The 13,285-nt window shown below is 42.7% G+C and overlaps 1 long non-coding RNA gene across 2 annotated transcripts in view; it reads right to left on the reverse strand.

The window, feature by feature from the left end:
* LOC121065312 overlaps positions 1 to 13,285 on the reverse strand; it is a 343,045-nt gene that overhangs the window by 144,077 nt on the left and 185,683 nt on the right. The window contains exons 6-8 of one of the 2 annotated variants that reach the window (XR_005816986.1): positions 4,365 to 4,522; positions 2,641 to 2,735; positions 1,647 to 1,723 (exon numbers count right to left, since the gene is read on the reverse strand). The exons of the other annotated variant lie outside the window; for it this stretch is intronic. This is a non-coding gene — a long non-coding RNA (uncharacterized LOC121065312). The remainder of the gene's footprint in view (positions 1 to 1,646; positions 1,724 to 2,640; positions 2,736 to 4,364; positions 4,523 to 13,285) is intronic. 2 annotated transcript variants of the gene reach the window in all.

Here is a 13,285-nt window from a genome sequence, read left to right on the forward strand (position 1 = left end):
GCACCTCTCAGCTTTCAAGCATTGCACCAACAAAAGCACAATATCTCTGAAATAAATGTGGTAAGGCATGAGGCTTAGAGCCTTACCTCCAAAACATACGCAGAGAAGCTAGAGTGGGAACTGGAGACGGTCCCTGATCTGTGACTCCTGCCTTGCCTTACCACAAATGGTGTTTAAGAATTATTTGGGTCTTGAGTTTACAAGTCTCTGAAGTCAGCTGGAGCTTTGTACTATATTCAGTGGGAATATTAGAAGATCAGATATTGCAAAAGATGAAATAATGAACTATGACTGTTTAGTATACTGTTACAGAAAATGCCAAGTTTAGACCTCGTAGTAAGATGGGTAGACCCACTCTCACAAGCAACACAGTGGTTATATGTACAAATCAATCACAGTCAGTCAGAGAATAGCTTTGAGTCTGCTTTCAACAATCTGGACTGGAGCAAAGATGTTTTTCTAATAAATATTCTAATACTTTATCAGTAGTATATTACAATAAGTGTGTAAGTGGGCATTATACATTAGAAAATAAGCATAGGGAAATTGGTATACATTGTTAAATAAAATACTGTGGTGAAAACTTGGATTTTGGTTCTCCTAAAACTCATTTCTTGACCACAGGCAGCAAGCCATAAAATACCACCTTGAAATGTGAGAAATGTTACAGTCAGGACGTGTCTAACAACTAAATTAGTTATGGCTTCTTTCTCCCTCTACTTAGAATTTATTCATTTTACCAATTTATTTATTTATTTGTATTTTAAAAACTCAGTTTCCTGAAAACCAGGGTTATGTCATTTTATTTATTTATTTAAGGTTACTGAAATGTAAACAGTTTTTGACTAGACAAGCCTCAGTAATGACTGGAAAATGTATTTTAAAAGGCTTTCCGGAATATTTCACAGTAATACGGTTTGAGTTTGTTTTTCAGTTGTAGGTTATACTCAGCTTGGAAAGCAGCAAAGTCAGTATTTCAGGATATTCAAGATTCCTGGAAACCTCTAAGAACTGTAACATGTCAGGCCCTGATTTGGGAATGCACTTACCTGTCTATCCTCAAGCACAAGACTTCACATCTTTATTACAGAAAACTTTAATCAAGTACCTAACTTTGAACATGTATTGAAGCGCTCTGCCGAATCAGGAAGGAATCTGGACCTTTTTAAATAGCAACGTTTGTAATTGACTGCAAAGACGTTACACCCTACAGCGAGGCTCAGCAGGAGCCATGCCTGCTGGCGAGCAGCTCTGGCAGCAAGCACCAGCCAGCCGGTCGCCGGCGGCACGGCGCATGGACCATGGCCTCATGCCGGGGGAACCCCTGGGCAGGATGCTGCTTGCTCTTGACATACTAGTCGGTGTGTACCTGGCCACTGCCTACACTAAATGTTTAAAAACTCCCCGTTTTTGAGCTATCTGTAAAGTAGCACGGAAGCAATCTACCGAAGTGGTGAGTTTTACGGCGGAAAAATATACAAGACAATAAAATGCCTTTTACAGCCGGTTAAGAACTGAAACAAAGCAGAGGCATTTGATAACTGCAAAGGGGTTACCAGTGAGGATATTCTAACACAGAGACCATTTGCATAATAAAAGCAGATTAAAAGAAATCAGACATCATGATTGTTTTCTTAATGTTTCACCTTTTGGAGTCACGTGGAATTGCAGCCTTGGACTTTCTGCAGAAGCCAATACTGAGGACTTGTGCTTTGGGCACTAACTGAGAAAAGAAAGGTATCAAAAAAAGTGGAATCCTGTTTGAGGGCAAGTAAGTAAATAACTGGTTGAAGCCACATCCTTAGTGAAAAAGAAATGGTACAATAAGGAAACAAATCTCCAAAACAGTCACTATACTATCTTCAGCAACACGACTTTGAAATATGTGAAGGACATAAAGAGTGTCAGCTCTTCTGTCACCACAATATTTGGATTCCTACTCACATATTTAAACACATTTGGGGAGACTGAATTTAAACCAAGCCTGATTACTTGTGGTTTTCTTAGCCCACAACCAGCTTCCCAGACTTTCAGTTTACAAAAGTCACTGGAACATTAATAATTCTTCTCCCCTGAACCACAGATACTCCTTTACCATTTCACTAGTCTTCCTGTAAACATATTTTTGCTTCAACACAAAGCAGTTGCAGCCTACACATCTAATCAGCATGACCACAGTACTTTAAACCTGTTTTTATTCAAAACTATAGTGTCCAAACTATTCCTATATGCAACTACCGCAAGTATTTACCCGCAGGAGCTTCTTTGCCTTTGTAAGTTGCAGTGGGGAGGCCTGCATTTTTCACACATCCCCTTCTACTTAGTAATAAATAACTTACATCTAGAAATCTAACCTTCAAAGACACCAAATACCTAAAGCTTAGAAACAATGGACACCAATGAGGCATGATGGAAGTAGCTCATTCTGGCATGACAGTGTTTACATAGTGTCCCTATTTAAACATGATCCCAAGAATTAACATGCTCCTCTTCTTCCTCTGCCCAGGATAATCCAAATCTAGGGTAGTGTGTCTGCTTCCAGCATGTTTAAAAGCATGTGCTGTTTTTTAAGCTTGTGGGTTTTTGGACTACTGAGAAGCTCTTCCCAACTCAATGCTTCCCCTTTACTTCTCTACTCACCTAGTTCCTTACAAGTTGTTTTTCCCCTCACTGGGACTCTAGTAGGTTTTGTGCACAAGGCTGCAGACACATGCTGATTCAGACATAGAGAATATCTGGGGGTGGAGATAGTATCACAAAGAGACGACTGTAAAAATGTCAGTATTTAAAGCAAGTCTTCTTTCCCTTTCCCTTTCCCTTTTCCCTTTCCCTTTGCCCCTTCCCTTTACCCTTTGCCCTTTTCCCCTCACTCTTTGCTGCTTTCCTTTCCCTTTTCCTTTCCCCTTTTCCCTTTCCCTTCCCCTTTCTCTTTTCTTTCCCTATCCCTTTCCCTATCCTGTTCCCTTTTCCCTTTCCCCTCACCTTTCTCCTTTCTTTTCCTTTCCCCCTTCCTTTCTCCTTCTATGGTGGACCCTGTAAAACAAGTGTCCCCTTTTCCCCTCACCCAGGCTATTCCTGTGCTGCTCTCACTCTTGACATTACTGCAAGTCTCATGACTTGAAGACATAGTTCCCAAAGAGAAATGCTCAAGTGAGAATGTCATGACCGGTTCACCACAAATACTGCCGTTATTCATAGTTAGGCTGAATTATTCCTGCCCACCATGGATCACATCATTATGCAAAGGCATGACCTAAGACTATGGGGAAAGACTGGCAAAAGGTCTCTTTAAGAAGCGTGCCAAATTTCACCAATTCATTTCACAAACAAAGCACATGCATGAAGGTAATCTTTATGCATTCCAAGTATTTTCATCCTAAAAAGAGTCTACGTATTTATCTCTGAGCTTCTGTGCACACATTTCCCTGACTCACAATTTCAAAAAGGAGGGGACCAGATCTTATAAAAACAACATCAAAACGCAGATTCAGCTCTGTTTTTCCATAGCTTCATTCACCACTGTGGTCACTGCTCTTGGCAGTGACATTTTAAAAGTTGCAAGAAAAAGGAAAAAAAAAAAAAAAACAGGGTTGACTTTCATATTTTTTTCCTTTTGAACTTGAATGTTGTCATCTTCATGCCTAGAATGCATATTTAAATCTTTATCAGCTCATTTCTTTTTTGATAGGACATGTACAGGGAAGTAAACCTATAATTCAGAAAAAAATGTACATTAACAAAACACATGAAGAAGTGAAGACTCCTAAATTAGGGAGGATACTTGTCAGAGAAAAAAGGACAGCAAACCATGTTCAGTGCATCATCACGTGAAGACATGGTTAGCAGTGATATACGTACGTGACAACAAGCCACGTGCAGCTGGGAGCTGGACCTACAGGGTACCACAGCATGGTGACCTCATGACAATGATCTCACCCTGCAGCCCAGATCACGAGCTGGGGGGATAACTGCGGTTGGCTTTGGCACATGCACTCTATCAAGAACTGTGCAGGACTGTCATCACACTAATGCTGCCATCTGAATCAGCAGGAGGCAAGCAGAGGAGGTAAAGGGGTGCAACAAGGTAGGAAGAGGCCACGCTTAAAGTATTTTGACATGATGGCAGGCTGCCCATAGGCTCCACAGATTGCTTGGAAGGCAGGATGAGAAGAAATAAACATGGAGCAAGGATTTTGCTAATACGTCCATCTTCCCAGCCAGATAGTCTGGTTTGATTCAGCCACCTCAGGAAAAAGACAGCCAGAGCTACAGAGAGGGAGAAGTACCTTTGAAGCTGCACTGATTTAGTACATTAACCATGGTTTATGTCATACTCAGATTTCTTGACCTTTAGCCATGCTTACCTTTTGCCAGTTAAACTCAGCAATGTTCACAACAAAGAGACAGGTCCTCCTTAATGTGCCTGTAGATCTTATTTTCCCTCCTCCATCTGAAGGTAGTATTCAGGGGCCAGGGGCTCTCCTGGCTGTGCTGCATCTCATGCCCTCATCATCATCATGCCCTGGGGGCAGGGAGAAAGGCAAGGAGGAGAGGGTCAGAGCAACCTGGGCACATAAAAATGAACAATTGAGCACACCGTGAAGACAGCCTACTTACACAGTTTGCCTGGAGATTAATGTTTTAGGGTAGCAAAAGGCCACACTGTTATGAGATTGCTGAAGGGCAACCCACAGGTCTAATAAATAAGGGACTTAGGGAGAGATGGAAGAAGATGCTTATGCCAAAGGAAAGTTAAAATGCACTTTGGAAAAAAAAAAAAAAAAACACTTCTCTCTCCTCCCATCCTATTTTTCTTCTGCCCTCCTATTCTGCTGCAGGTCTCTCACACATGGTAATCCTGCTATGTAAGATCCCTAGGAGGAAGAGAAGGACATGAATAGGGCAATTCCATTTACACCAAAGCTTGGATCTTGTTTTGCTTCCTTTCTCTTTAGCTTGCTTGTTTTTTGTTTGTTTGTTTGTTTGTTTGTTTTTCCCCCTAAGGCTTTTATTTATTTATTTATTTTATTTAATTTAAATGTTGAAGGAGAAGCTACAGAAACCATGTCCAGGTTTAACTCCAGTGTCAACACTCTTCTCCCCCACTCTTTGTGCCCTGCTCCACCAGTGCACCCTCTGGAGCTCACCCAGAGCTCCTCCAAAGCGCCCTTCTGAGCCCCAGAGCGAGGGGATAAGAAAGGACCCCAGCACCTCCCACCACTGTAGAAGCAACTGCACGCTTCCACTGTTTTTCTGAGATCGAAAAAGCAACATATATCAAACTACAGCAAACCAGTAATATCTGGGGATTGGGCAAAATAGTTGGATCGTACTATTGCTACACTTTATTGGCCACTCGTGTTCCCTGGGCAATTCAGCTCCTCCTCCCTTCCCCTGCAAGCCGCCATCCCTCTTCTCACTGCCTCCATCTTAGCAGTGCCTGCAAAATGCAAGAGGGCAGCGCAGGGCAGATGCCGGCATGACCTCTGTGTGTTCGCAGGCAGGCCTGGAGCATGAGGGTTTGGTTCATGCTGGTTTCCATGGCAATGCAGCCACACAGCAAAGGCAAGCCTCACAGGGTTTTTCCACAGAGGTGCACAAAGCAACAGAGCTAAGCTCAGGACATATGGCTAAACCTGAGGCACACAAGGAGTTACCACCACCACAGCAAAGCATTTCCCTCAATGTTTTCCCACGACCACCTCTTTTTTTCCCCTGTAGTAATGCCTTTTCTAAGCAAGTACTGGAGAGCATCATTTCAAAAAGCTCACGCATACGCGTGTGTGTAGAGTATAGTTGCACATACATGTAGACAAGAGAGACCATACAATCTATACACGTTCAAACTGCATTTCTGGTGACCCCTCTTTACCCTCTTATGTCTGAGAGACTTTCTTAAGGGCTTTCCTTAGAACCACAAAGCCAGAGCTTTAATTCCTGACCTATTTCCAAAGCTCAACGAAAGCCAACACAGATGTACATTTACCACAGAAACATCCTGTGATTTTGGAAAGCAATTTAAAAAAGAAATCTGAACTTGCAAGGCTAAGCACTCCAAAAGCTCTCAAATCTAAAAAAAAAAAAAAAATCATTAGCAGAGAAAGAAAAGTCAGTTATCATTTGGTTTAGTGTTTTCCTTTTTAAAAGAAGGTTATTTTCATTAGATGAAAGTGCTTAATGGCTTGAACAGAAATCCAAGTGTTTCAAACTTCCAGCATGGGTGCAGCAATGTGACAGCTCACACAAGGGCAGAAAACCCATGTTACACAGGACAGCCCTGTGCACTGCCATCTTCCTGTGTCTCTCTCCTGCTGTGAGCTGTGTTCCTCAAACGGGTGGGAAGGCACGACCACACTCAGCATGACCTTCTAAATTAAGAGCTTGCAGTGTTTTTTGAAAAAGCTTGAAATCCTGCATGCCACACTGCAAGTTGCCATTCTCATTTTTGGTAGGGCCATTGCACACTCCCCCGGGATCATGCAAAGACCTGGTACAACATTTGCTTGACTCATGCAACATTTTACCAGTCTTGCCAATATTAGACTGTAGAGCTGAGTATCTTACTCAACCCTGCAAGTACCAAACACACAGGAGAGTGCTAAAAAGCACTGAAAAGTATAAACACCTTCCACAAATGTCAGATATCAAAGACTAATGTTGCCTGACAAGCCATAATTGACACAATGACAACCAAGTATCGCGTATGATATGATCTTTTTTTTAAGTATAGCAACATTTCTAGCTACACATGGTTACTTTAAACATTTCACTTTAAATGCAATGAAATGAACTTTAAAATTGGCAGTTTAGTATCATGAAGCATTTGCAACAGCTGTATTGTCTTTTTCTCCTATCACTCCTAATCAGCACCCATAATTTGCACTTAATTCAGATTATCAATGTGTCGCTACTATAAAAGAGACAAAAGCATAATTTGTTTGTAAAGGAAAAATTAAAAATACTGCTCAAAAGCTAGCAAGTAAAATATGAGCACACAAAATACAATAATCAGTAAGTTTTCTCACCTGGTGTGAGAGAAAGTAGACATGAATGTATTGAAAGTTTCCTCAAACCTTTCTCTCTTCATTTCATGTACTGTATGGAAGAGCATGCCAAATCCCAAAGTAACATTCCCACTTTGGGGGGAAAAAAGTAAACCACATGCTTTCCATTAATAGCACTCTCTTCCTTTAAATAAACCTTGTGCACTCAGCCTGTGAATACGTTACGGTTTAAATATTTTCTAACCTTTTGTTATATTCTCAGGACAGCAAAAAGCAGCCCTGACAGACATCTGCCCCCAGACAAGTTATACATGGGTGTGGCAGAAAGGTGGGTTTTCACCTGTTCAAAAAAAGGGGTGCCTTGTTAGGAACACAGCCCAATTCCTTCGAGGTCGTCTGCCATGGCTCGGCTCAGAGCTCCTGCTCTCTGGCCACAGCGAGGGAACTGCCTGCCAACACTGTATGCACAACAATGCTGGCTTGCCCCTGCACAGGGGAAAGAAGAATAGCATCAAAAGAAACACTCTTACTGTGTTTTAAATGAGAAACCTCTGTCTAAGGAGAGAGGAGGCTTCTTTGGACAGATTACACCATTAATTAATTAAGGCACATACCAGAAGCAATTCAAGTGCAAAGACATGACTGCACTGACATGACAGGCTAGCCCAGAGCCTCTCACCAGAAACACCACATCTGGTTACATCTGGAAAAAAAGGGGCATCATGAAAGGCCATGCTCAATCTCTTATGGGAAAAGCAGACATCTTCCCCTGTCAAGCTTTGTTGTCCCGCTGTACCCTAAGTCACAGGATGGATCAGAAACCAAGGGACAAGAAAATATCCTCACCACATGTAGCCAGTGAATTCATCAGGGCATCAAGGGGGAAAAACTGATTGCCCTCCAAAATAACAGGCCAGGAGCAGCGCTGAGGCAAGCACCCAGCCAGCAGTCTTGTGGCCAGGGCACGGGGATGCAAGGGAGGGTGCCAGTGGTTATCAGCTTCAGTTGTTTGTGAGGGGGGATCCCTATGAACAGAACCAGCCAAGGGTATTTTATATGCAGAATGAGAGGAAATAAGAAAGAAACCCCCCCAAAAGGGACAAAACTCCACAAGGAAAATAATCAGCAGTCATCCTCTAACTCTGCCCCCCCAGAAGTGAGTGGATTAGCACTTAACACATAGGGACTGGCCACACTGTAGCCCATACATTACATATAGTTTGCCCAGTGAGATTTTTTTTTTTTAATATTATGTTTTTTTAAGTCAACAACACACCATACTTGCTTTTAAAACCTTGGCAAGGGGAGATTAAAACTACAAGGGCAACTGCACTGAGCCTTTCCATTCAATATGTGTATCCTGGTTGTAAAGAGCAGGCTGCATGCAGCGCAGTGTAAAGAAGCAGAAGCAGAGATAACGAGATCAGCCACCAAAAAAAAAAAAAAAAAAAAAAAAAAGGTGGAAATTGCTATCTACTGCTAGTGTCAGCATCACAGTCACAGCTATCAGCAATATCCAAACTTAAAAACCATGTTACTTAAAACAATTCTCTCAACTCTTAATTTGGAGGAGGGTTCAGTCATGTTAAACATGGATCATATTTTATTTTTAGTATTTTCCTCCCCTGAAATGGCTATAAAATACCGAAAGAAGAAAAAAAAAAAAAAAAAGTAGAGTCCAAAGTTGATTATAATGTATAAAGAAATGTAGCTTGAAAGTTACACAACAACAACAATTCTGCAAATACTGCTGGCAAATTATCATTTACCAGCTGGCTATCTTAGCATGAATTTTTGGAGTTTGGGGGAAGAAAACTGGCAATAAGCTGAGCAGGGTCTCTGATGTCAGTTTTGCCTTTAGACATCTACAAATGTATGAAAAGGCTTTTATCATAGATTTACAAACATGTATAACTATTACAATAACTAGATTGGCCTAAGGGTGGTAGAAATAAGCACTCAAAATGGTGAGGTAACTGTTAAAAGTCAGAGTGCAGAAACAAACCAGCACTGCACACACACACTGGCCCCTCCCCAGCCTGTCTCAAATCTCTGAAATTCAGCAACCTGCCTGTGCTCCAACCAAATTTTTCCTTGCAAGCTTCTCAGAACAGTGTTCACTTTGCTCTAGCAATGTTTCGAGTAGGGTCACAGATAATGTCACTCCTCTCTACCTTATTCAGAAATACCCTCCAAAAAAAGGGCAGAAGGAAATTTAAAACATCACCTAATAAAGCAGCTATTTGGAGACTAGGAACACGTTGACTTTGCTAGAGCAGGCTGTGAGCTGAGCTCGTTCCTTCATTTCCAGCCAGAGGTCCATACCGTACACATGTAGCTGCAGAAATCTTGCCAAAAGGAAAAAGCATTCCCAGGTTCCTCTTTCAGATGCTCCAGTTGCCCCCCATGAAATGACCCAAGTCTTCCTTTAAAGAAAAAAATAATCGGTGTCTCAGTGTGCTCTTGATCCACGCTGCTAAGGCAGACTCAACCATCAACCCAGAAGGGCATGCTGCAAGTCAAATTCTTCATACACTTTAATTACAGTTTACACAAAATGAAAGTCGGGTTAATAAGCTCAGTTTATAAAAAATTAATAAGAAGTGGCATTTTTGTACGGAAGATCAGGGGGACTTAACTTTCAGAGAGATGATCAGAAAGCTATGTTGCATGCAGAAGTCACCTCTAGCCCTCAGCTGGGAAAAAGAAGGAGCAAAAGGGGCAGGGGATGAAGAAAGGAAATAGGGATTTTATTTAATAAAAAAACTTTTTGAAAACAAGCGTTTCTCATTAAGCAGAGCTCTGTAGCAGAGCTGCAGATCTGAAAGGTTTTCTCCTATGTGTTGTTTCAAGACCATTAAACGCACACAACACCGCAGACGCAGGAAGCGGCAGAAAACCATTCTGAGCAGCAGAGCTGGAAAGGCAGACAATAGCTACCACCTCCAGATAGTGAGAAAATGCGCTTTCCCGAGGGGTCCGCGGCCACCCATATGGAATGCGGATAAGTGAGAACACGCTCGGCCCTGGCCGAGGCGAGACCCGCTGCCGCAGCTGTTGGCTGGAAGCACTGGGTGGCCTGCTCGCTTCAGCCGCCCTCGGTGCTTTCAGATGGAAAACATGAGCGCAGCGACCCGGGCGGTGTTCCGAGCGCACGGGCCCAAAACGGAGGGGGGCGGCGAGGCGGTCCCCTGCCAAATACTGAGTCACAAGGCAGGGAATCCCATGTCGAGCCCGTGGGCTGGGCTGCGCACCAGGGGAACGCCACCCCATACCTCCCAGTAGCACCACCAAAATTACCCCAGTGCATCTTGCCCTTTAGCTGGTCCTTTCTTACATCACATTTTGGCTGTGTTGCATACAACACCAGTGTTTCCGGTAAGCAGAGAGTAGGAGAAAGGGACAGCGCTGCTCCAGGGCTTGCTCTTGCTCACCCTATTTTCATAGCCCCATGCCTGGGGTTGCACCTCACAGTTCCCCACCTGTCCTGTGGAGGTGGCTGTGGTTCCAGTTCTTGTGTGCTAAATTTACTTCCAAACACATGGTCGGGAGTATTAATAAATGATTCAGTCTATGATTAAAAAGCGGTTTTTATTATTATTTTTCAAACAGGGTGAGAGGGAAAGCATAAAGTTACTTTCAAAGGAATATCATCTGCATGTTAGAGCCCTTCAGTTAAAAAAAAAAATAATAATAAAAAATAACCTACAAGGTTCTAATTTATTAATGAATAGCTGCTGTCTTTGTAATTTTGCTGTACTTATTCCATTACTGTCTGACACTTCCTATTGTCACTGCCTGAATTTTTAAACGCTTCCGCATGACTAGTGCTAATCTCCACATTTCATGGAGGGCTAGTAATAAAAGGAGAGAGATTCATGTGTGTATACGAACGATTATAGCTAAACGTGCTCTAAAGCACTTAGCTCAGTTTCTAGTATTTCTCCCTCCTAACTTCAAGTTTCTGAAAGGAAAACGAAAATGCAAAGAAACATTTTTCGCCCATTATTTTGGTCCTGCGCTGCATTTATTCTTTATTGGGAAAGAGAAACAAAGTTCCTTCTCAAAACATAAAGACTGCCAGCACAGGGTACAAAGACGCAGGACGCCTGCGTGAAACAAATGTTGGCAGCAAACTAAGCTTTGTATCTTGATTTTCTTTCAGAAAATCTTGTAGAACTGGTACAACAAGCTATTGTGAGCAGCTGCTTTGAGGATATAACCTCAAAATAAACAATCTGATTTACACACAGGACTACATATGCTTAGACAGTCTTTTATTGTTTACTCACAAGTATTTTGACACCCTTTCACCCTGATTATCTCACATTTATTTTTTTTCAACAGATAAGAGCAAAGACCTTATGCATTTGAAAGCACTGTTAAAGGACCTTTTTTAATTCATATTTTCTTAAAGTCCTACTATTCCACATCGTGAAAGTATTGCCAAAGGACTACTCTATAGCATTATAGATTTCACCGTCCAAAAAGCCAAGCACACAGACTGCACACACAATCTTCACCAATCTTACTCCACAGCAGAAACATCTACCACACTTCCCCCATGCAAAACAAGGGTGCAGTAAGCAGGGATACCCGTCCCACATGCCACTCGTGTCAGGGTCTCACCAACATCAAACCCAGCCCAGAGTGTTTGCTATGGCTAGTTCTGCAACACTCAAAGCTAATACAAGATGCACTTGTAGCTGCTGGAAGCAAAAATGGCCCTGCACATTTGGAGAGGGCAGAGGCTTGGGGTGAACAGCTCAGCCACTGCTTTCAGAAGCATGGTACAACACTTTGATGACCAAAACCAGTGAGCTGCAACAGCCTGTCAGGTCAATACTAGCACTAAATAATGCACATTCACTGCAGGGTGTTTATTTGCCATGTTTTACATTTTCTGTTGTGATTCTGCTTGTTGTTTTATGTTGTTTTACAGCATGATGCACTTCTTTACTAGGGCTCCCATGTTTGCACAGGTAGCTGCTGCTACCTGCACAGGTAGCTTCATGCCCTTCCCAATCTATACACCAGATCTCATTAAGCACCGGTGCAGGGGACCCTCTCCCACCACTGCTTTGCATCCCCTCTTTTACTTTGTTCCTTCTTCCAGATTGCATGGGATTCCTTTCTCCTCCCTACCACTACAGCACTCAGTCCTGTCTCCACGCTGATCTCCCCTTCCCTCTGCTCCCCAGAACGTCTCTTGGGAGGGGTCCTTGCATCCTGACCATAATCCTTCCTGCTTAAAACTGTTCATTTCATGCAAGCAAGAGCTGTTTTCCACCACGTCACTCCAACAGCAGTTTCTCCATGCCGTACATGCGCTGTGGACCTCTGCCTAGGGACAGAGATGGTTTACAGCGTGCCACCAGCACCCTGTGGCTCTACTGGTGGCAAGGACATATGGTGAAGGTTTCCCTGCAGCCCAGCAGCTAGTCACTTGCTTCCATAACTTTGGTACTGTAGACTGACAGCAGCCTTGCTGTCCTGGTAACAGCAGCACCTACCTCAGTGCTTGAGAAAAAATTTTTGCTCCCATGCAACTGGTTCCTTAGATGCCATGCCCTCACACCCCTGGTTGTCACCATGAATCAAGTATTATTCTTGTTGCAAACTGCACTTCTGTCTGAACTTGTTGCTTCTTCCATTGACAGCTAAAAACACAGTGGAACCAATACAGTTCATTACACTGGGCATCAGGAAGCAGAGTGGGTATGTAGCCAGCTAAGCCAGACTCAGAGCTGGGTAACCACACGATATGAAAAGTCTGCTGTCAGTCATTTATAGCTAATTTTTATCTCATCAGCCATGGCCACTCACCAGAGGTTGCTCAATACCCAACACCTGAGAGAGAAGCCCTTGACCCCTTTAGGGATTTGCAAGTAGTTCTTGAACTTGGTTTATTGGGTGGGCAAATGTCTTGTTTTACCATGGACCCCCATATTAAGGTAAACTGTGCTCAGCTTATTTTGTTGTAGTTATGATTGCCTTTCTCTCTGTCCTAGCAGATAAAGAAGACCTCATTATAGTAGCTCTGTTTCTAAACAGAATGAAAAGCCAGTAGCAAGCATCACTCCTAATAAGCCAAAGGCACACCAAGATCACTCACTGATGTTTGAATGTGCTGGCAGACTTGCGTAGCACATCTGCTTCAAAGGGAATGGCTATGGCAGCTGGCTAAAAGACATTGCTTAGTTGTTTGTGCAATATTTTAAGAGCAACCCCAAGGTGAAAGCAGTTCATAAAGAATAAAATGGATAGGTTTTCTATGGCTT

This window comes from Cygnus olor, chromosome 2, assembly GCF_009769625.2.
Source record: "Cygnus olor isolate bCygOlo1 chromosome 2, bCygOlo1.pri.v2, whole genome shotgun sequence".
Lineage (NCBI taxonomy): Eukaryota > Metazoa > Chordata > Aves > Anseriformes > Anatidae > Cygnus > Cygnus olor.